The sequence below is a fragment of the Ctenopharyngodon idella genome, chromosome 3 (assembly GCF_019924925.1).
Source record: "Ctenopharyngodon idella isolate HZGC_01 chromosome 3, HZGC01, whole genome shotgun sequence".
Classification (NCBI taxonomy): domain Eukaryota; kingdom Metazoa; phylum Chordata; class Actinopteri; order Cypriniformes; family Xenocyprididae; genus Ctenopharyngodon; species Ctenopharyngodon idella.
The window spans coordinates 47,473,729-47,496,815 of record NC_067222.1 but is presented as its reverse complement, the minus strand read 5'-3'; the positions used below and the strand labels follow the sequence as shown (position 1 = coordinate 47,496,815).

The window sequence follows — 23,087 nt, the reverse complement described above, 5'->3', positions numbered from 1 at the left end:
ATTCGGAGAGGAGGTGGGCCTTGGCGTAAAAAAGGTTGGGAACCACTGGTGTAAACTATCCCCTGTGAAGGCCTCATCGACATGACAGTGGCACAGATTCCCAACAAAACCGTTTCCATATCGACGTGATGAATCCGATCTTCAACCAGATGGAACTGGATTAAATATTTTGACTGTTCCGATCCCAATCTGACTTGTGACCTGTAATGCTGCTTGAATCATAATCATGCACTGTTTGTTGCTGGCCAGAGGTGAACTGGCCCCCTGACTGAGCCTGGTTTCTCCCAAGGTTTTTTCCTCCATTTTTTTCACCTGATGGAGTTTGGGTTCCTTGCCGCTGTTGCCTCTGGCATGCTTAGTTGGGGACACTCGATATTTAACTTGATATTCAACAATCTTTTTGATCTGCCTGCATTGACACCATTGTATGCAAATTGAACTGAGCTGGACGATGACATCACTGTTTTCTCTAGAGCTGCTGTATAGATAATAGGGCTGGGACAATACATCGAATCTCGAGTCGTGATATGAAGAATCTGGAGTGATTCTGATATTTTCCGTTGTATCACGATTCTCTCTCGAATCTATTCTGAGCTTAGTTTTTTAACAGCAGATGGCACTACTATACATGCTTTAGAAACACTCGTACACTGCCTGCTTCCAGTTCCTTTACACACACCACTTAAACCTAAAATAATCATTCATAATTCAAAAAGAGTTCAAAAAGGTTCAAGTGAATTACAAATCTCACATTATAAAAGCATTCTGATCTGAGGTGCAAGTATATTTAACCACTTACATGACTCAGGCGAGAGTGCGTCTTTAAACAGTGGCATGTCTGACGAGAGTGACGTAAGCCTGTTAGGAAAGCGTGCACAGAAAGCTCTTATATGGACATGGTTTGGGCGTGTTTTATGCAAATGACTAACCTTGTGCACGTGGCCGCTCATTTAGAATACTCCAAATTCACTAAAATAAGAACGAAGTTAAGAACAAATTCATGTGCGTACTACACACATGTTGGAGATTTTGTGAGAAGTTCTCCTGTGCGTACAAATACAAAATAATCTACGCAATTATTAGTGAATGAGATTTGAAATGTTTCTTTGACATGTTTCTTTGAAGATTGGCCAGTGTGGTGGTTATATACGTATTCATTTTGATTCTTAATTCCCTGCTCTAGTGTTTGATATTGATGTATGGGAATAATTTCTGTTCTGTGGATGTTAATTAAGTGCTTTAAAAAAAAAAAACCCAAAAGCCACACGCAAAGAGTTATATAGTTAAATAAAACAGCACCGTATTTATTTTGTTGTAATACTTTTGTATTAACTGTGTACAGTTCTGTAATGGGTGATGGGTTCATTTTGTGATGACCACTGTTTCAAGCAATATTTAAAAGAAAATTAATAAAATGACACAAGCACAATGAAATTGCTAAAAATTAAAATGAAATTACAATGAAAACTAAAAATATAAAAATAAAAGCTAATGCAAAATATTAATGAAACTAAAATAAAAACTAAAATTACACTGCCCCCAGTCAGGTGACTGAAAACTTTGAAAAGTGTGACCGGCCAAATTAAACAATAATAAAATAAAGAAATTCTTGTTTCTAGTAATAGTGGATAGTGGGCATAGTGTTGTTTACTGCTGCAAATGAGCTTCCTTTGCAAGGGAGTTTAGATGCCGTGAACTCCATGAAAGTAGTGGTCTTTTTTTGGCCTTGTTAGAGTACATGCTGAAAAATGACAAAGAATTCGCAAAAGCATTCAGCAAAATTCCACATAATGCTACGTATACGTCCCAATCATATTTTTAATGAGTGAGATTGTCACAGAACACATTGTGAAGGAGACTGGAGATTTGTGGTACACCCTTAAAGTGGATGGAACTAAAGACCAAACTGGATGTGAAAACATTTCTGTTATAGTGAGATATGTTGATAACAGTTATCGTGTGCGAGAGAGATTGCTAAAAATGGCTACAAGCAAACAATGTAACTTGACATTAACTGATCTAGATATCTCCGAAATAACTAATGTTGGCCTCAGCCTTGACAAGATTTTAAGTCAGTGTTACGATGGTGCCAATGTTATATCTGGAAAACACGGCGGAATGCAAAAAATACTGCAAGACAAATTAAATCATGAAGTGCCATATGTGCATTGTTTTAATCACCAGCTGCATTTAGTGGTGGTAAATGCAATGTCGTCTGAGAGGGCGATAGAGGACTTTTTCAATGTGTGCAATTTCCATTACACATTTTTTTTTCGGAAACCCACGGTGGCTGCACAATACACTGGTGAAAAACTGAAAAAACTGCTTGATCAGAGATGGACTAGGCACCTTGCTACGGTGTCAGTCATTGTGAAATCTGGTGACAGCATAACTGAAACGCTCCGTGAAATCGAATCCACTCACTCATACTGCACAGATGTGAGACTTGAGGCTACAAGCTTACTAAAAGCCATAACCAAGCCAAGCTTTAGGTTCATAGCTTATATGAGCCATAAAATCCTGGGTCTCCTTGATCCTCCAATTAAATGGTTGCACCCTGAGGCTGCTGATCTATAGACCTGATCTGTTTGTTCAACTAGTCCGCAGCACATTTGACTGTATTGAACATCTGCGATGTGAAGCAAATGTGAATACCACCAGGTATCAAGCACTCTTGCCACACCAACAAGCAAAAGACAAAGACTCATGAACAAAACCATGGAGGATTATGTGGTTGAAAGCACAGTGGGTCAACCTGATGGAGACAAAAGTGAGTGCAGAAGAATATTCAAATCTCATCATGATTTAGCAAAAGAGATACCCAACTGGTAGAGGCTCTGTGTGCCATGGACACTGACAGCCCTTTTCTCTGGACATAAACAAGATCTGAACCCATGGAATTGGAGTTTATTGTAGCTCATGCATTTTTCCTGAATGAACTTTTCAAAAAAAGCCAGAGACAAGAAGTTGATCCCACACACTCTGGAAAGATACTGCGGGGTTTTGTCGGCAATGCCAACAGTACTGCTGCACTGAAACTTACATTAACATTTGGAGCATCGACTGCAATGTGTGAAAATTCCCTGAACCGAGTTTTCAGTGAAAAAGCTAATCTTGTTCAGCTATCATGTGAGAAGGACCTGACACTAAGGAAGGAGAGTGGAATGAGATGCTTCTCAGGAGGTTCAGCACAGCATCTAGGAGGCTAGAACTCTTCTAATGGTAAGCTCAATGTTTTATGTGGTTTCATGATCGGCCTGATGGTAGTGCCATGTTGCACTTATGCTCTTTTTTCATGATGGGAGGCTTTCAGTCATGTGTGGAAAAAAAAAAAAATATATATATATAATTAGGCTTATTATAATGATACGCAGTCAGAATCAGAATGAGCTTTATTCGCCAGGTGTGCACAAACACACAAGGAATTTGTTGTGGTTACAGGAGCTCTTGGTACACACATACATATGACATGAGAACAGAAAGAACATTTAAATAAGTAAACTAAGAAAATAATAATAAATAAGTAAAATAAAATAAAATAAAATAATACTAATGTGGTATATATCTGGAACAGAAGACATACAGATTTGTATTGTATATACAGCAGGATGAGTATAATATATATATATATATATATACACACACACACAACTAATTTTTACTCTCTCTCAAGTACTAAAAGGTAATACTAAAACAGCTGGAGATAGCGTTGAGGAAAAAAACTGTTCTTATGCCTAGATGTTCTAGTGCACAGAGATCTGTAACGTCTTCCTAAGGGCAGAAGTGCAAACAGGTTGTGTCCAGGGTGAGAGGGGTCTGTGATGATGACCTGCCTGTTTCTTTACTCTGGCATTGTACAAGTCCTGAAGGTTGGGCAAGTGCATACCAATTATCCTTTCAGCTGTCCTAACAATCCGTTGCAGTCTTCTTATATCTGATTTGCTGGCTGACCCGAACCAAACAGTTATAGAAGTGCACAGAACTGACTCAATAACAGCGGAGTAAAACTGTGTCAGCAGCACCTGTGGCAGGTTGAACTTCCTCAGCTGGCGAAGGAAGAACAGTCTCTGCTGAGCCTTTTTCGCAGTGGAGTCAATGTGATTGTCCCACTTCAGGTCCTGAGAGATGATAGTGCCCAGGAACCTGAATGACTCCACTGCCTCCACAGTGCTGTTCATGATGCTGAGTGGGGGGAGTGCAGGGGGGTTTCTCCTAAAGTCCACTATCATCTCCACTGTTTTGAGCGTGTTCAGCCCTAGGTTATTGTGACTGCACCAAACAGCCAGCTGTTCAACCTCCAGTCTGTAAGCAGACTCGTCTCCGTCCCGGATGAGGCCGATGACTGTGGTGTCGTCTGCGAACTTCAGGAGCTTGACAGAGGGGTCTTTAGAGGTGCAGTCATTTGTGTAGAGGGAGAAGGGCAGTGGGGAGAGAACACAACCCTGAGGAGCTCCAGTGCTGATGGTGAGGGACCTGGATGTGAGTTTTCCCAGCCTCACTAGCTGCTGCCTGTCTGTCAGGAAGCTGGTGATCCACTGACAGATGGAGGTGGGTACAGAGAGCTGGGTCAGTTTATTCAGGAGGGTATCCGGGATTATGGTGTTGAAAGCCGAACTGAAGTCCACAAACAGGATCCTTGCATAAGTTCCTGGTTTGTCCAGATGATGTAGGATATAATGCATTCCCATATTGACTGCATCATCCACAGACCTGTTTGCTCGATAAGCAAACTGCAGGGGGTCCAGCAGGGGTCCAGTGATGTCCTTCAGGTAGGCCAGCACCAGTCTTTCAAATGACTTCATGACCACAGACGTCAAAGCAACAGGTCTGTAGTCATTTAGTCCTGTGATTTTTGGTTTCTTTGGTACAGCGATGATGGTGGAGCATTTGAAGCAGGAGGGGACTTCACACAGCTCCAGTGATCTGTTGAAGATCAGTGTGAAGATGGATGACAGCTGGACAGCACAGGCTTTGAGACAGGCTGGTGAAACACCATCTGGGCCTTTGGCATTCCTTATCTTCTGTTTCCTGAAGACTCTGCATACATCCCTCTCACTGATCTGAAGTGCAGGTTGAGAAGCAGGAGGGGGGAGGGAGAAGGGTGAGGGTGTTGATGGCTGTGTGGTGAGATGGTCAGAGCGGGTGTGGGGTGTAAGACCAGGCTCTTCAAACCTGCAGTAAAATGTATTCAGCTCGTTTAACCAAATGTTGGTTCTCCACAGTGCTGGGGGATGGGGTCTTGTAGCTGGTGATGGTTTTCAGGCCCTTCCACACTGGTGCTGGGTCAGTAGCTGAAAGCTGGTGTTCTAGCTTCTTAGCATAACTTCTTTTTGCTACACTGATCTCCTTATTCAGTGTGTATTTGGCCTGTTTGTACAAGACTTTGCCCCCGCTCCTGTAGGCATCCTCTTTGGCCTGGCGAAGCTGTCTGAGTTTCGCAGTAAACCAAGGTTTGTCGTTGTTATGTTAAATAAGTCCTGGTGGGAACACACATGTCCTCACAGAAACTGATGTAGGATGTCACAGTGTCAGTGAGCTCATCCAGATCAGTGGCTGCAGCCTCAAAAACACTCGTGAACACTCGTGCATCAGTGCAGTCGAAACAGGCTTGTAGAGCCCGCTCTGTTTCGCTGGTCCATTTCTTTACAGTTCTTACCACAGGCTTAGCAGATTTCAGTTTCTGCTTGTAGGCTGGTAGAAGATGAACCAAACAGTGATCAGAGAGTCCCAAAGCTGCTCTGGGGACAGAGTGGTATGCATCCTTTAAAGCAGTGTAGCAATGGTCCAGTATGTTACGGTCCCTGGTGGGGCATGTGATGTGCTGTCTGTATTTAGGCAGTTCACGGGTGAGATTAGCTTTATTGAAATCACAGAGAATGATAATGAAAGTGTTTGCGTAATACTGCTCTGTGTGTGTGATCTGATCAGCCAGCTGTTCTAGCGCCACGCTCACGCATGCATCAGGAGGAATGTAAACACTCACCAGAATAAACGAAGAAAACTCCCGCGGTGAATAAAAAGGCTTAGTTAATGAAGAGAGCCTCCAAATTAGGGCAGCACATCTCCTTTAACACTGTCACGTCTGTACACCAGCCTTTGTTTTCCCCGACGACTCGGTGACGCGATCCGCTCTGAACAGCTGGAAGCCCGGCAGATGAAGCGCGCTGTTCGGGATGGCTCCTTTCAGCCAGGTTTCCGTGAAAAGTGCAGCAGAGTTTGAAAAGTCCTTGTTCACGCAGGTGAGGAGAAGCAGTTTGTCTGTTTTATTTGCTAGGGAGCGGAGATTTGCCAGATGAATACTCGGCAGCAGAGTCCTAAACCCGCGCTGTCGGCGCGCTTCCCTCGTTTGCGTTGTTTGGAGCGCTTGTATATGATTGCAGCTCCTCCAACTAGAATGTCCAGTAAAAAGTTTGAATGTTCAAAAGTCGGCAAAAAGTTATTTGGTGTGTTGTTTCTGATATCTAGGAGTTCGTCCCTAGTAAAGCTGATTGGAAAAAAAAGTTACTCAAAACAGGACAAACAAACAAAAATAACAAAAATACCAAGACGCTACAAACCGAGGCAGCCATCTGCGGCGCCAGTCTCTCACTCATATAGGCCACCCCATAAATCTACAGGAAAAAATAACACTATAGTTGTAAACATAATTTACACTACTTGAATAATAAAACAAATGTTGGGAAAGTAATATCATTGTTCCTTTTATGTACATTTCTAACTTTTAAACTGACTCTGGTCTCAGCAGCCAAGCCCAGCCCTCCAATCTTCTATTTCATTAATAGAGTTTGATTTGCTGCTACATATCTCCGCTTTTGGGTCTTCTTTTCCTGACAAAGTTATAGGCCATGATGAGGTTGCAATGATAAATTGATTGACACATCAGCACTTCATGAACAGACAGCGACATGAATAGCTCTAAGTGCGTACTCGCAAGCAGATTCCCAGTTAGGGAATCTTCCATCAGTTCCAAACTTCCAGCACAAAACTGGGGTGGGAGCTTCATGGAATGGGTTTATATGGCTGAGCAGGAGCATGCAAGTCTCACATCACCAAGTACAATGCCAAGCGCTGGATGGAGCGGTGTAAAGCACGCCACCTCTAGACACTAGAACAGTGGAAACGTTTTCTGTGGAGTGACGAATCACGTTTCCCTGTTTGGCAGTCTGATGGGCGAGTCTGGATTTTGGCAGATGCATTGTGCCAAATGTAAAGTTTTGTGGAGGAGGGTTAATGGTGTGGGGCTGTTTTTCAGGGGTTGGACTAAACCTCTTACATGAAGGAGAATAATAATGCTTCAACATACTAAGACATTTTGGAAAATGCTATGCTTCCAACTTTATGGGAACAAAGGGAAGGCCCTGTCTATTCAAGCATGACAGTGCTCCAGTGCACAAAGCAAGGTCCATGGATGGATGAGTTTGGTGTGGAAGAACTTGACTGTCCCACACAGAGCCCTGACCTCAACCCCCATCCAACACCTTTGGGATAAACTGGAAAAGAGACTGCAAGCCAGGCCTTCTTGTCCAACATCAGTGCCTGACCTTACAAATGCTCTACTGGATGAATGGACAAAAATTCAGAAACACTTCAAAATCTTGTGGAAAGCATTCACCAAAAAAGAGAAAGCTGTTATAGCTACAAAGGGGGAACTTCATATGAATGTCTATATACAGTATTTAGAATGCAGTGCCATTACAGTCCCTTTCGGTGTAATGGAAAGAAAAAGTCCTATTTTTTGCTCAAAAATTAATATAAGAAGACAGATGCCCAAGATCAAAAGTATCATGGCAGTCAGTGGAACCAATTAAGATAATTTGAGTTCTGATTTAGCCAAACTTGTAATTCCTGTAGCCTGTAGTGGTCCAGAAGATTCTTTATTATTACATTGTAAAGGAAGGTATAACTGGGTATTATCAGCATAGAGATGAAAAGACACTCCATGCCTCCTAAAAATTAAATTGGTGCAAGAATTGAGCCCTGAGGTACACCACACAAAAGAGAAGTAGAAGTAGAGATATATTGACCATAGAAACAGAAAAAAACAAACAAAACCATTTTAAAACGATACCTCGTAGACCAACACAACTCTCCAGCCAAAAAATAAGAATATTATGGTCAACCATATCAAAAGCAGAGCTTAGATCTAAAAGAACCAAAGCAACAACACTCCCTTTATCAGCTAATAAAATATAAGGTGTGACTTAATTGTCCAAACATTTTTTGTGGCCACTGTATGTGTAAGTAGTTTTAGGTTCATTCATCTTAAATTGAGATCCTGTGCATGTATACCATAAATAGCTTAGCATAAAGGGTGTCATGGGTTAATATTAAATAAAGCCAACAGCTTACCTTAGTATAAGATATATTCAGTGGCAGCCTTTAAAATTATGGCCTAAGAGATGGACCCTGCACAGCAAAAGAAACTGTTTTAGTTTTCACATACTTCATGTTACATACACACACAAAAACACGCATCTCCGAATTAAATGTCTTTGGTAGGATTCAATCTTTGTGTATTTTATGATACTGGTAGAGCATTTATATAAGAAATTGAATAAAGTATTCATGTGTTCATGCTATGGTTCTGTGAGACAGCTCAAAACACTGATGAATAACACAAAAAGTCTCATTCGAACTGATCTGAACATTTTTTTTTTTTTTTTTTTTTTTTTAAAAAAGCAGTCCTTCACAATTTAATATTACACTGTAAAAAAAAAAAAAAAGTCCCTATTTTAAAGGTTGACTGCATGCATTTTAATTACTCACCCTCATGTTGTTCCAAACCCGTAAGACCTTCGTTCATCTTCGGATCACAAATTAAGATATTTTTGATGAAATCCGAGAGCTGTCTGACTCCTCCATAGACAGCAATTTAACCACCACTTTCAAGATCCAGAAAGGTACTAAAGACATTGTTAAAACAGTCGACATGACTGCAGTGGTGCAACCTTAATGTTATGAAGCGACGAGAATACTTTTTGTGCGCAAAAACAAAAAAATAACGACTTTATTCAAAGTCGTTCTGACCTAGAACCTGGAAGCGCTGGACATAGACAGCGTAGGAGAATGACACAGAATAGTTACTGTTGAATAAAGTCGTTATTTTTGTTTTGTTTTTGCGCACAAAAAGTATTCTCGTCGCTTCATAAAATTAAGGTTGAACCACTGCTCACGTCGACTGTTTTAACTATGTCATTAGTACCTGGTACTCCTATGGAGGAGTCAGACAGCTCTTAGATTTCATCAAAAATATCTTAATTTGTGTTACGAAGATGAACGAAGGTCTTACGGGTGTGGAATGTCATAAGGGTGATGACAGAATTTTCATTTTTGGGGGAACGAACCCTTTAAGTCCACCTAAATCCAAATTATCCATGTTTTCTTGCAGATATCTGAAGATTTTTAATAAAGAGAGTATTAAATCAAATATTAATCTCTCATCTAAACACCATGTTGTTCAAAGTGTTCAAGTGGCAAAAAATTCAAAGTGGGCTTGTAAGGTACATGTGTAAAGCCCAACTGTGTGTCAAATAAGCCTACTATGATTGTTTTAATGTAAAAGCTTTAGATTTCTTAATCAACTTTGATTCATTTTGATCAACTATGAACTGCTAATCAAACAGGCCAAATATGGCTTAGTTTAAATATAACATTTTTTAGCATCCACTGAACAATAACAGTCTAAACATTTTATCTTGATGTTTATTTAATCTTATCATGGTCCCTTTAACATGTCTAGCCTTAAGAAAATCTATAGTTTCTGTTACTCTCTCTGGCTCATCATCTGTTTGTGAAACCTCCCTTATTTTTATGCCCTATAGCAGTGGTTCCCAACCTTTTTTACCCCCACAACCTCATCAATAAGGCTCAAGTACCCCTTCATCGACATTAAACCAAAAACAATCAAATAAAATAAAATAAAATAAAAACTGGACAAAATACACCCATTTTACATTTTAATATTTTAAATCCAATATTTGATGGAAACAAACACTTTTATTTAAAAAATTGTATTTAGACACTATAAAAACAGTTTAAAAAAAATTACAATTTTAATCAATCTTACTAAAGCACGCAATAACAGTGCATCTATACTTTGTTCATTATAATGGGTTAGGTTTGTGAGCATGTAGGATTTAAACTGGCACTATACAGAAACTCATACAGCGTTTTGAGGGATATTAGGTGGATTTTCACAACCGGTAACTTAAACACCTCTGATTGACCATTACTTTCAACAGACATGCCTGTGATCAGCTACAATACTGCAAAAACAGGTTGTAAATGGACACATTTGCAGCGACTAATGCAACAGTTTGGGGTTATTTCTCTATGGGGTTATAGCTCTATATTTCTTCGCGCCCTGACGAAATTTGCCAATTCACAAAATTATTGGAATGTATAACTGATATAAAAAAATTGGATGACTAGTAATTTAATTATTGGACCAAAAACCTTCACACAAAATAACCTAGAATACTGTCTAACACTGATTCATTTCCTATTTGGCACTTAAACAATCTTCCTAGCATTGTTCGGGAAGCAGACACACTGCCAGTTTAAATCTAGACTAAAAACGCATCTCTTTAACCTGGCATACACATAACACGTTATCAATTTATATTTCCACATCCGTTAAAGGATTGTTAGGCTGCATAAATTAGGTCAGCCGGAACCGGGAACACTTCCTATAACACCCGATGTACTCATTACATCATAAGAAGTATGGCGTCTACGCTAATATTAATCTCTCTGTTTATCCCGAGGTTTACCGTAGTCAGCCGGATCCGGGCCGAATCTAGATCAGATGGAGGACCTACGCCTAGACACAACTGCATTGATCTGCCTGCATTGACACCATTGTATGCAAATTGAACTGAGCTGGATGATGACAACGCCAACCAAGTTCTTACTGGTGTTGAACGACATGAGGGTGAGTAATTGATGACAGAAATTTCATTTTTGGGTGAACTAACACTTTAACGAAAAACTGAAAACTTTTTACGCATTTTGGCCATTCGTTTACGCGACAACGGCATTTTGGGGGCCTGAAAAATGCAAACTTTTGAAAACAGGATTCAAATGGCAAGTTTTTGAAAACGATACCATTATTGTCTATGTGTAAACTACAAAAACATGATTTGTGAAAACGGGGATGTCATGCACATGTGTATTACGTATTCAGTCTATAGGCGCATAGTTTTATCTTTACAAAGTGACATTAACTACTGGACTGGCATGCATAAGCGTTTTCAATCATTTTCGCAGATCCATGTGAAAGGGGATCCTTTTGACAATGTTGTCATCTGTACATGAAAGACGCAAAGGAAAAACTTTGTTTGACAGTAGTTTTCAGTCCGGGTCCTGGGGACCCACCGCTCTGCACATTTTGTCTCTCTTATCTCTCATCTAATGAGCTGATGATCTGAATCAGACATGTTAAATAAGGGAGATATACAAAATGTGCAAAGCAGTGGGTCCCCAGGACCAGGACTGAAAACCAGTGGCGTAGGGTCGCAAACAAGCAGAGCCTATGATAATCAGGTGCGGGTTAATCTACTAATAATACAGGTGCAGCAAATTATTAATAATGTGGCTTGGCAAACGATATGTTTGGATAACATCTTCCTCTGGAATTACAAATAAATGAGCACAAGTGGAGTAAAATTCTCTCTCTTCTCACATACTCTCTGCTGTTCCTACAGCAACTATCGCAGCATGTCAAGCACAAAATGGGACATGCTTTTTTTGGCTGTTAAATTGACTACCGCAAAACTTAGTAAATCATGTTGCATGATTTATTTAAATACTCTCCTTTCATTCATTTTGCATCTGAAAGGGACAAACCCAAAAGAGGGATCTGAAGGTACACAAGGTACTCCCTAAAAAGATTTAAAGCTGAGATTCAAACCCATCCCCATTAAAAAGTTAAAGTTCCTAAAATGAACTTCGGGTGATCTTGATGATTACATTTCGACTTCTAAGTAAGAGAAAAGAACGTGCAATATGTTTTTGCATGTAAATGAACCTAAAATGTGCTGTAGAGTCTAGAGATCAGTACAGATATGGCCACAGATTGGGCAGGAGTTTTTGACAACAGAACAAGCATGACAAGAGAATACAGCGAGTTATAAAAATAATGAATCTGTGCATATCTTTCATTTTATTACTGAAGCTTGAATTTATCATACTTTGTGTAGAATATTTTTTTTCTGTAGTCAGTTCAGTTGATTAATTTTTGAAATAGGTTGTAAATTGGTTAGTTGAAAATGGGCTTTGCAATGAAATCACTGTATGTTTTGTATTTATTCATGAATAAAATCTCACTCCAGCCAGGGAAGCAAAGTTTGCAACCCTGATTTATGATGATATGGGTTGATCCAATGACGTTGGATCCTTAAAACCTCAAACAATTAATTTTTAAATTGTGTCTTAATAATGCAAATTACCCAAATACTTCAGCCTAATATTGCACTTTTTAGAAACTGTCCCTTATAATACCTACCATATATGCTGGTTGGCTATTTTGGCAATATTAGCCTACCAGCCATTTCTAACGAAGATTTCTTACTAATTTATTAGAAATCAAAAAATACATTTATTTTTGTATGCTCTACATTGTGTGGCAAAAAGGTATAGTACACAGACCTACATGTTATGGTATATAGAAATCATTATAGGCTATACCATATAAGCTTGTTTGTCCACAGTTGTACAGCGTAACATTTGAATGTCATATGATTAAATATACATTAAATGCCAATACTCTGTCTTTATTTGTAACAGCAAGAATATGAAGGAAATAATGTTACCACATAATACAGTCAAATGGGAAACACTTTACAATATGGTTACACAATATATTTTTAAAATGAAAAAGTTCTATATGTTCATATATTAGCTCATGCAATATGAACCAACAACAAAGTATTGTGTATGTATCCATTAACATTAAACATATGTTTTGGACACTTTTTTGAGGTAATAAATCCAATGATCTGCTTGGCCAGAACCGAATTGCAACAAGTGCCAGAGTACATTAAACATAATATAAATATTCAAATATTAATAATTCAGTTATTAACAGTTTTATGTTTGTCAATGACCAGAAATCAATGCATTTTTACCACACTCTCATCTTATTCACAGTTTATACCAAAACAATGACATTGTAATCTAAATAGAAAAAATATATTTTTACGTTGAGCTTTTTTTCTCTCTCATAGAAACCTTTTACAATAAAATGTTATCGGTACACTGGTCTCATCTCAGATATTTTTATTGCTCTGCTTTCACCATGAACTTTGGAGGAAAAAAAAAAAAAAAAAAAAAAAAAAAGTATCTGATAACTAAAAGAGTTCAAGAAATTTAATTACTGAATATGATTGTATGACTGTAATACATGTATTACAGAGGCAGTAATAATAAATTAAAATAAATGAGGGGCATGAGATTAAAGAAACAAATGCACATTAAATTAATCCTGCAAACAAAATTCAAATTTTCACACTTGGGCTACGTCTGAAATCACATGCTCTCTTGAGCAGGTACTTATATTGAATAAGTAATTACTTTGCATCCTCTAAAAAAGTACGTTCTGTATAGTATGAATGAAATTCGGATGTACTACATCCGCCATGTTGTTACTGTCACATGACCTACCAGCATCAGTTGCGTCTCTTCACTGCCATTCACAAATCCCCTCCCGTGGCCTCATGGGATAATAAAATGTCCATCGTATGCACGCTTCAGAATTTCACCGGTAGTAGTAGGTCATCTGGGTACTTTTTGCCTACTCTGAATTATATATAAAAATATGTCTGAGTACTGAATATGAATTCAGACATACTTCTTTTGTCACAGACAGTTTTCGCCTATTATATAGTAGGGAAGTATATGATTTCAGATGCAGCCAAGGTCCTTTTCAGGGGTCAGAGACTCAGAGCACAGTTTGCTGGATTTTTGGCCCATATGTGAAAACTCCAAACTATCTCAGACCCTTTTAAAGCAAACCAATCCGATACCTTACTCAGACCACCTCCTAAGATGGTTCGCTTTCAGCTAATGGTATGGTTTATTAAAAACGTGCGTTGTAAACACAAACTGCTCCAGGCTCACTTGACTTTTCCATTTGCAAATTCCAATTTAGTTTGCTCATCAGATGCCTCTGTACAAATCAGCTATTGAATCAACAAAGGGGGTCACCTGAGATTCAATCACAGTGCTTCTTACTTTAAAGAAACTATTGAAAACTGCCTGTTATTTTTTTTGCAAAGTTGAACTGCGAAAGTGCGTTTTTTTTTTTTTCCATGCCACTGCACTGTTTCGGAAAAAAAGGGAAAAACTGATGTCATGTGTAATTGTGCAGTGATTGCCATGGTAACAGCAAGAGCCAGAAAGAGGTGTGGGGGGTGTTTGCCCATCCGCTGCAAATCAACAACAGTGCTCTAACCCGGTCCCAACCTTAACACGCACACACTTGCAATGCGCTGCAGAACAAATACTTCTTGTATTTTTCTGTGATGCTTCACTGAGAGGCATAGGTTGTGGAACTTGTGTGATTTGTCATATTTTATTGTACTACAACACAATCTTTGTCCATGTTTGATATTCAATATACAAGAGGAATCAGTCCAACGAAATATCTCTGTCTGTGGGATTGGGGGTGCAATGTTGCAGAAATAGAAACATAGTGACAAACAAAATGTTTTGTCGCTTGTCGTGAGTAGTTATAACAAAAATTCAAGTTAGTAAAAAGTGTTTATAAATAAATAAAAAGCATCCCTTCCATGGTAATGAGTTTAACTGGCCACAACCATAAGTGACATCACATTTTGCCGATTGCTTGGTTACTATTTTTACAGTGTTGCAACTGAAGGATAATGGAAGCCATGAGTATACAAGATGTGTGTTGCTTGGTTTGAGAGAGCGCAAACAGAGAAAACTGGCTAAGTTTTGTGATTGATTGTATTGAGACACGCCCTATGTTCGCATTCAATGTTAGGACACGTATAACAGCATCTGAACACGAAATAACAACTGTCTCTCATAATTATTCTCATGTAAGAATTCTTCTGGTTTGGAGAATGTGGATGTGTGCAGTGAAAGACATGCTTTGCCCTGGAGATCCTCTGCTGCATGTTTGTCAAGGCACCCCATCCAATCTGCTCCCACTCTTTTGTGCTGCTCGCGACTCCTCTTACATAACAAGGATCCAGCTCTCACCAGTTCTGCTGCATGGCTGACACAGAGAATTCGTCATGCGAGCCTGTGCTTTTCTATCTACAACCAAGACTGGCCTGACATTAAAAATAGGCTGCTCAAATCACAAACGAATTATATAAAGAATTGTATGGGCAATCTGGTGAGGTGTTAAAGTCCCCATGAAATCAAAATTGAAGATCTTTGGCTTTTAGTATGAATATGTTAGCCTTGCTGTTATCTATAAGCTAGTGTGCTCCAAAACAATAATAAAAAAAAAAAAATTCACATTTAGAAGATATAAGTGTTCAAAACTTACAGTCTCTCACTCCCGGCAATATGGATCAATGATTTTGATGACATCACTCTGCACTTTAGCTTCTCATCAGATTTTCTATCCAATCAAATGCTCTCTAGAATCTAAAGCATCCCGCCCCCTATATTATAAAGACGCTGAAGCTGCAGCTGAAATCAGTCACTTGTTCACACTATTACTATTTTCTACATGGTGAATGGCACATAGTGGCAACGATTCAGACAATGTAAATATGCTTTCCATTGAGGCAAATGAAGTCTGGTGTCACGTTAGAGTCAGCGAACCGCCGCAGTACACAGTCTGCATGCTCATAATGGGCTATTGTAGCACCAACCCCTATTCTGAATTTCAGCTTGCATGTATCAAATTTTGCATGAGCAGGAATTATTTTGCCCAGTCAAAGCTTTGTTTTATCCAGACCAGGGGCAGATTTAGGTATAGGAATCATGGGCAGCCAGGTTTTCTATCGCTCATTTGCACGTCACATCAGTCATACCATGTGTGGGACGATTAACCTAAGTGGGTTCCCTTATTCTAGTTTGTGAGTTCACACCTCCAGCGACAAAGCAACATGATCCCATTGATTGATTTTCTGGCAAAAGTGACTGCTGGCGACCGGCTGTAGGAGTCATCAGCAACGTGACAAAGTTGATAAAAGCAACTTTGAGTGACTACTAATGGGGATGAAGTCAGTGCAAGTGCAGTGCACATAATACTCTACTGCAGGGGTCTCAACTTGGTCCTGGAGGGCCACTGACCTGCAGAGTTTAACTCCAACCCCAATTAAACACACCATAACCAGTCTAATTAGGCATTCTAGAAACTTCCAGGCAGGTGTGTTGAGGCAAGTTGGAGCTAAACTCTGCAGGACAGTGGCCCTCCAGGACCACGTTTGGAGACCCCTGCTCTACTGTATCGGCAAGACAGAGAAGTTAATCCTATCAGTCAGCATATGTAGTTGTTTAAACAAAGCTTTTTATATTAAATCAAGGCTACTCACCACAAAAAAAACTGTAAATGTTTCGTTGTACCATGGGAAACAGCTGAGCACTATTAACATTGTAATTAAAGTTTTCTCACAGACGTCATCCAACAGCAGCCCCTGCACCAGCCAGTGGGACTGGCCGCATATAGATAGCTGCAATGTCAAAGAGCACGTGTTGTTTCCACCGATCTAAATATATGACTGGATTGCTCATTGGGTTTTAAACTGCCAGCAGGTGGTGAAGCCACTGGAAGGGTTCGAATGGCCCTACTGCTGTTCCCAACCGACAGAGAGCATTATTGACTGACAGCAAAAAATCTTGACCTAAAAGTCACCTGTAGTGCATTAGTTGCACAGAATTCATTTTTTAGTACATGTGTATGTAAATTAATTGTTAGTTCAGGCGTTGTCTTTTCAAGCAATATATAGAAATAATTAAGATGGCTGTGTCTGCTGCACACTGACGACACACGTAATTGATGTATGAATGTTCATAACGCAAGAAGTATTAAACGTGAACATACAACTGGGATTATTAGCAGAAACTGATTCAAATATACAATATTACAATACAAGCCTTTGTTGCTATATTGCACTATATTGTATAAAAAAAAAATGCATGCATCATCTTGCTCAGTGTTATATGTATATTTTGCTGAATTAAAATTTTAATTTAACCAACATTAAGTCATTTTATCTTAACTGCTTCAAAATACATGCTGTTAATGAAATGATAGTTGAATCATTTACAGTTACTGTACAATACCGTACAACAAAACATAATCACAGTGAATAAGGTGAACTACCTTACAAGGCAGAAATCTGTATTCAGATTCCAGAATGAGCATTATGAAATCTGTAATACATATGTTGAGGTGTCTCGTCCGCTCGCTAATCTGATGTTCGCTATACTGTAATGAATATGAACGCAACTTTTTAATAAGCAGAGGTAATTCCTGACTTTAAACAAACAACCATTTACATGCTTAGGATATTTGTATTGTACAAATGTACAGGGAGGCTTCAGATATAAAAACACTGACTCGTAATGTAATGTTTTCTCAAAATCTGACGATTTCCTATTGATTCAATATAATGTATGGGAATACCCATATGGCGGTGCGGTGTCTTTACAAATCTTTTGTTTCGAATTAGTGTTTTGAAGTGTGTATCAAACTGCCAAAGTCATGTGAACTATTGAAATTTCAAAACACTTATGACATAACAAAGCCTTGTTTACTGAAAACACGTGATTTTGGCACTCTGAACCACTGATTCGAAACAAAAGATTCGTAAAGCTTCGAAGCTTCATGAAGCAGTGTTTTGAAATCACCCATCACTAGATATTGTTGAATAAAGTTGTTTTTCGGGGGGTCATTTTTGGCGCACAAAAAGTAATCTCATCGCTTTATAATATTAAGGTAGAACCACTGTAGTCACATGAACTGTTTTAAATATGTTTTTAGTACCTTTCTGGGCATTGAAAAAGGAAATGATCTGAGCCATCGGATTTCATCAAAAATATCTTTTTTGTGTTCCGAAGATGAACAAAGGTCTTACGAGTGTGTAACGATATGAGGGTGAGTAATTAATGACAGAATTTTTGGGTCAACTAACCCTTTAACGGGGCTTTAGACAGGCTACTGCCCTGGGAAGGTCTTCCACAAGAGTAGAAGATGGGGAGTTGGGTGGGGGTGGGCAGAGGTCCCCTCTGGAAGCCCGAGGCAGGGGAGCAAGGAAATCTATCAAACATGCACTTCTAACTTTGTACACTGATAATTAATGCTGGACAGCATGACCAAAAACCTGTAACAGTATTTTTTAAGACTTTTATGGTTTCACAGTAGTTTTGTCTCTTTGCATGATTTTATGCTTTTATATACATTTATAGTGGCTTATAATGTCATATATAAGGTTTGCTTGGCTCACAAAAATTACAATAAATGAAGCAATCAGAACAGAGATGCAGAATGTAAGCCATTTTTAAATGTGCAAACTGCAATGCAGTAAAAACATAAAAAAAAGTTATGCCAACAACTTTAACATTGCTTCCTTTTCAAAACAAAACTTTTTCTTAGGAATGATGTGAATTTGTTTACCAAAGTATATAATGAGATATAATCGCAACAGGGTAACAGGTGCATTATACATGTCGGTTTATGAGATTAAGACTATGCCTTTACTCAAAACTCACTTTAAAACACTTTCGAGTATTTGTAACATACCATTGCAAATTAATGTGGATTTTGGGGAAATTAGGTAGAAATATATTCTCTGTAGATTTTTAAAAAGCTAAATGTTACACCTTCTTAGCATTACTCATGTAAACATTATTTTATGAAAAAAACCCAAATTGCATAAAAATCACAGAAATAATGTAAAAAAAAAAAAAAAAAAAAAAAAACAGCAAATATTTTAGCTATGGTATGGCGATATTTGAAAAACATGCAAAATTCAAAAGCGGTATACTGCCCAGCACTATATAATATATTATATAATAATAATATATTAGTAAAATCAGTCACACTATGAAATGCTACCAAATAAACCACAATTCATTCATAATAGTTTCAAAGACATATTGTTCCTGTTTGTGCAAAATCATTAAGAATAATATAAAACCAGTCTGCACCATATTCGAGTCTTATTTTTGTATACATTTTTCTAAATGTTAAGATTATTTATATGCGTTGTTCCAAATGTCTGAATATAAACAAGAGTTAGTGCAGAAAGCTTTTTTGTTGTTGTTGTTGTCGTGAGTCGGGGCACTGAAGGGGGGGAAGCTAGAACCACAGCAGCATGTATAATGTGATGAACTTCAGGTTTTAGAAAAGGGCCTCAGTCCATTGCCTGGTGAGGTCAGTTTTTAAGCTCAACCCCAGAGGATGATAAATCTTCAGATGCAGGACTTCAGATGCACACTACAAACATGGATGCTCAAATGAAATGTAGGAAGAGAAGGGGGGGGGAACACAAAAATCAAACAAGCTCTTTCAGTGGTTGGGTATGAACGCATTCCAGCTCCTGTTATTAGCTATATAACATTAACATGTGACTGGTTTAAATGCATGGTCATATGCCAGTTAATTTGGCTAAAAATATTTAAAATGTTCAATCCTCTTCTCTTTCTTAATTTGAATTTCGGATCCGATTTTCCTCCGTTTAAAGAATGTCACAATCACGCATCGTCGCATTAAGCAATATGATAGTACTGTATAATTACATACACCATTTATTAATGCATAAGGAGTAAAAATCATTTTTATATCTATGGCATGTCTGTCAGGGGAAATGATCTCCAGTGTGTTGATTATTTGTTCATATTTATATACCCTTATTCCACAGAGGCATCTAATGAATAGTTATGTAATTTTAGCTTGAACAAATCACATCAAAATGACCAATGAAACGTTGTTTGTACGATTTGATATAATATATATATATATATATATACATACATACATACACACATACACACACACACACACACATACACACACACACACACACACACACAGAGTAGCAAAGATATTCGAATCAAAATAAGCAACGACATTTGATGACACCTGCCAGAAAACAACAGATCCCTCTTGTAGATTTTTTGTAGATGCACGTACCTTTATCGATTAAAGCATCCGATATGATAGCTGGTTGAATGCTCGCGTGAAAAATGTCACATCTCGGCTCCTGCAGCTGATTAACACGGCGAAGGACTGCACAATTATTCCTCTTCGTGCTATTTAAAAATGGTTAAGCTATATCCCCCTAAATCTTTAGTTTAGTTGGGCGTTTGCGGTGTGATTAATAAACGAGGTCAAATACCAACAAATAAAAGGAGCTGAAAATAAAACGCGTATTCCCCTTGGCGTTTCTGCTTCAAGCGCTGCTGCTGCTCCGCGCGTTGTTCATCAGTTGTCACAGAGAAATGAAAATGTCAGGCGTCCTCATTCTTCACCACACCATCGTCGCCTCTAAAACACACACCGTACACATTTGGCATTCATCGTCTTTCATCGGTTTGCCGCAGACGCTGTCTTTAATGTTTTAATGTGCTGCTGTGTTTTCTGCGTTTCTTTCAATGCATCTGCTGCTTTTCCTCTGTCTTCACACGCGCGTTCTCAGCTGTTTGATTCAATCAATCAGCGCAGCACAAGCCCCGCCCCTCACTGTCATTCACCAACAAGCCACCATCCCTCACAAACATGCCCCGCTTTTCAATTCCATGTACGGAATCCTCCACCCCCACTGTCTGTGTTTACAAAGCGTTTTTTAATTTTATTGATTTTATGTTTTCTTTAAACAAGCAGTTAGTGAATGCAGAGGGGGAAAGAGGAGGCAAGAGAATAATTACAAATAATTAGAAATAATTACAGAAATACTTACAATTTATTCTAATTAATACACAGTAGAAGCGGCTCCTCCTGACCATATATTTAGGTAGGGCATATTCTGTGTCGTAGCAATAGCTTTAATGATTAAAATGGAAGTGAAATAATGACTATGTCTTTGAAAAAAAAAAAAAAAAAAGCATGTTGAATTGCACCAATTGAAAAAAACGCATTTTATTAACAGTATATTAAACTCTATTTGGTAAATGTGGTGTCTATGATGTCTGATTTGTTAATATGTGTATCTTCCGTTATCGTCTGTTTGTTGTTTTTGTTTTGGGACTATGTAAAGCACTTTGGTTCAACCTCGGTTGTTTTTAGCAGTGCTATATAAATAAACAAACCAAACCAAACAGTGCTTGCTGAAATTCAGCATGGTTGTATATTTAAGCTGTGAATATTTCAAATAAAAACATTTCATACACAATTTCATTATAAAAAAATTCAGTAATCCATATTGAGCTTTCTCTACCGCAAAGGAGATACAATGTTACGTCCCCCAACGCTGATGTGCAGAATAAACATTTGAGAAATGGCGCTGTGCTGCAGTACTGGGGGTGCCCTCATACGTCATACACGCCAGGATCCCCCCGTCGCTGGACATTCTAAAATGCTTAACTTTAAATGCTGGCTTACTAGACTAACAGTCTAGTCTAGTATAGACAGTAAACTATACTGTCAGTACACCATAGTTATACAAATGAAGTAGATCAATGCATTTATTCCCATCCATAGGAACTGATAGAAAAAGATTAGGCTTAAAATAGTATATCATGTGGCTCCCTATAGTGGACAACATTAACCCTTTCATGCATGAATTATTACAACCTCAGTCAGAATTTTTTCCCTATGTGCTTTGCTGTTAGGGCAAACAGCAAAGCACATTGCTGTTAGGGCACGAAAAACAAGATCTCAACTTTTTTTACACATATTTTTACACACGTGTCTAATTGAGTAGACTATGCGTTTTTTGGTTTTAACCGAAGAGATAATGTATTAAACATAATACAGTAATAACACAGCAATACTGTGTGCATTTAACAAACCAATGAATAAAATGATCTAAAATCATGTGAAAACTATAAAATATATACATATAAAAAATATAATACAGCTTCAAATGCAATTGAGTTTGTTCCTGTTCGACCAAAGTTATTCCACCGTATCATTGTTTAGCTAACAAAAATAAAGCCAAAATGGAGAAGCCTTGTGTGCAAAACTCAGTACACCCCATGATTCAATTGCTTGTAGAGCCACCTTTAGCAGCAATAACTTGAAGGAATCATTTTCTGTTTGACTTTATCAGTCTCTCACATCGTTGAGGAAGAATTTTGGCCCACTATTCTTTACATTGTTGCTTCAGTTCATTGAGGTTTGTGGGCATTTGTTAATGCACAGCTCTCTAAAGGTCCCACCACCACATTTCAGTTGGGTTGAGGTCTGGATTTTGACTGGGCCATTGCAACACCTTAATTCTTTTCTTTTCAGCCATTCTGCTGTAGATTTGCTGGTATCACAAGATCATTGTCCTGTTGCATGACCCAATTTCAGCCAAGCTTTAGCGGTTAGACAGATGGCTTCACATTTGACTCTATACTTTGGTATACAGAAGTGTTCATGGTCGACTCAAGGACTGCAAGGTGCCCAGGTCCTGTGGCTGCAAAACAAGCCTAAATCATCACCCCAGTTGGTATGATCCCTGCAAACAAGCCTGCACTGGCCCTTTACGGGCCCTTAGGGCTAGCGTAAGGGCCCCCAGCAGGCTGCCCGCGCAGGGCCCCTGAGAATTTGCTCATTGGCAAAACGTTGGCTCCTGCACGGGCAGCCCTCACTTAGCCCCCAAGAAGCTATTATTTTCTATAAAACATCAACATCTAAAAGTTTTGTATGAAAGAAATAGTCAAACTGGATTGTAATAAGTGAAGATGCTGAGATCTAGACAGATCTGTTAGTGTTTAATGTTCTGTTGCTGCCAGTCATGTGACCGTGTTTTCAGTTTATTTAAATAAAGAGATTTTACTTTAATTTTATGTTTTTGTTTGGTAGCCATTTGACCGTTTTATCATGTTTTTTTTTATTGTATTAATTACAGATTATTTTTGTAATTTTACATATTGTAATTATGTAATTTAAGAAAACAGAAAATACTGTATTTTTCTGTATAAAAATTGTGAATTACTGTAATTTGTCAGTTATA

At 38.4% G+C, this 23,087-nt stretch overlaps 1 protein-coding gene across 4 annotated transcripts in view; it reads right to left on the bottom strand.

The window, feature by feature from the left end:
* gprc5ba (G protein-coupled receptor, class C, group 5, member Ba) overlaps window positions 1-20,685 on the bottom strand; it is a 50,794-nt gene extending 30,109 nt beyond the window's left edge. For 2 of the 4 annotated variants that reach the window (XR_007928947.1, XM_051887205.1), the window contains exons 1-2: window positions 20,120-20,685; window positions 8,350-8,406 (exon numbers count right to left, since the gene is read on the bottom strand). The gene's annotated coding sequence lies outside the window, so the exon portion shown is untranslated. The remainder of the gene's footprint in view (window positions 1-8,349; window positions 8,407-20,119) is intronic. The other 2 variants (XM_051887207.1, XM_051887206.1) reach the window with 2 other exon arrangements.
* Window positions 20,686-23,087: the final 2,402 nt, after the last annotated feature.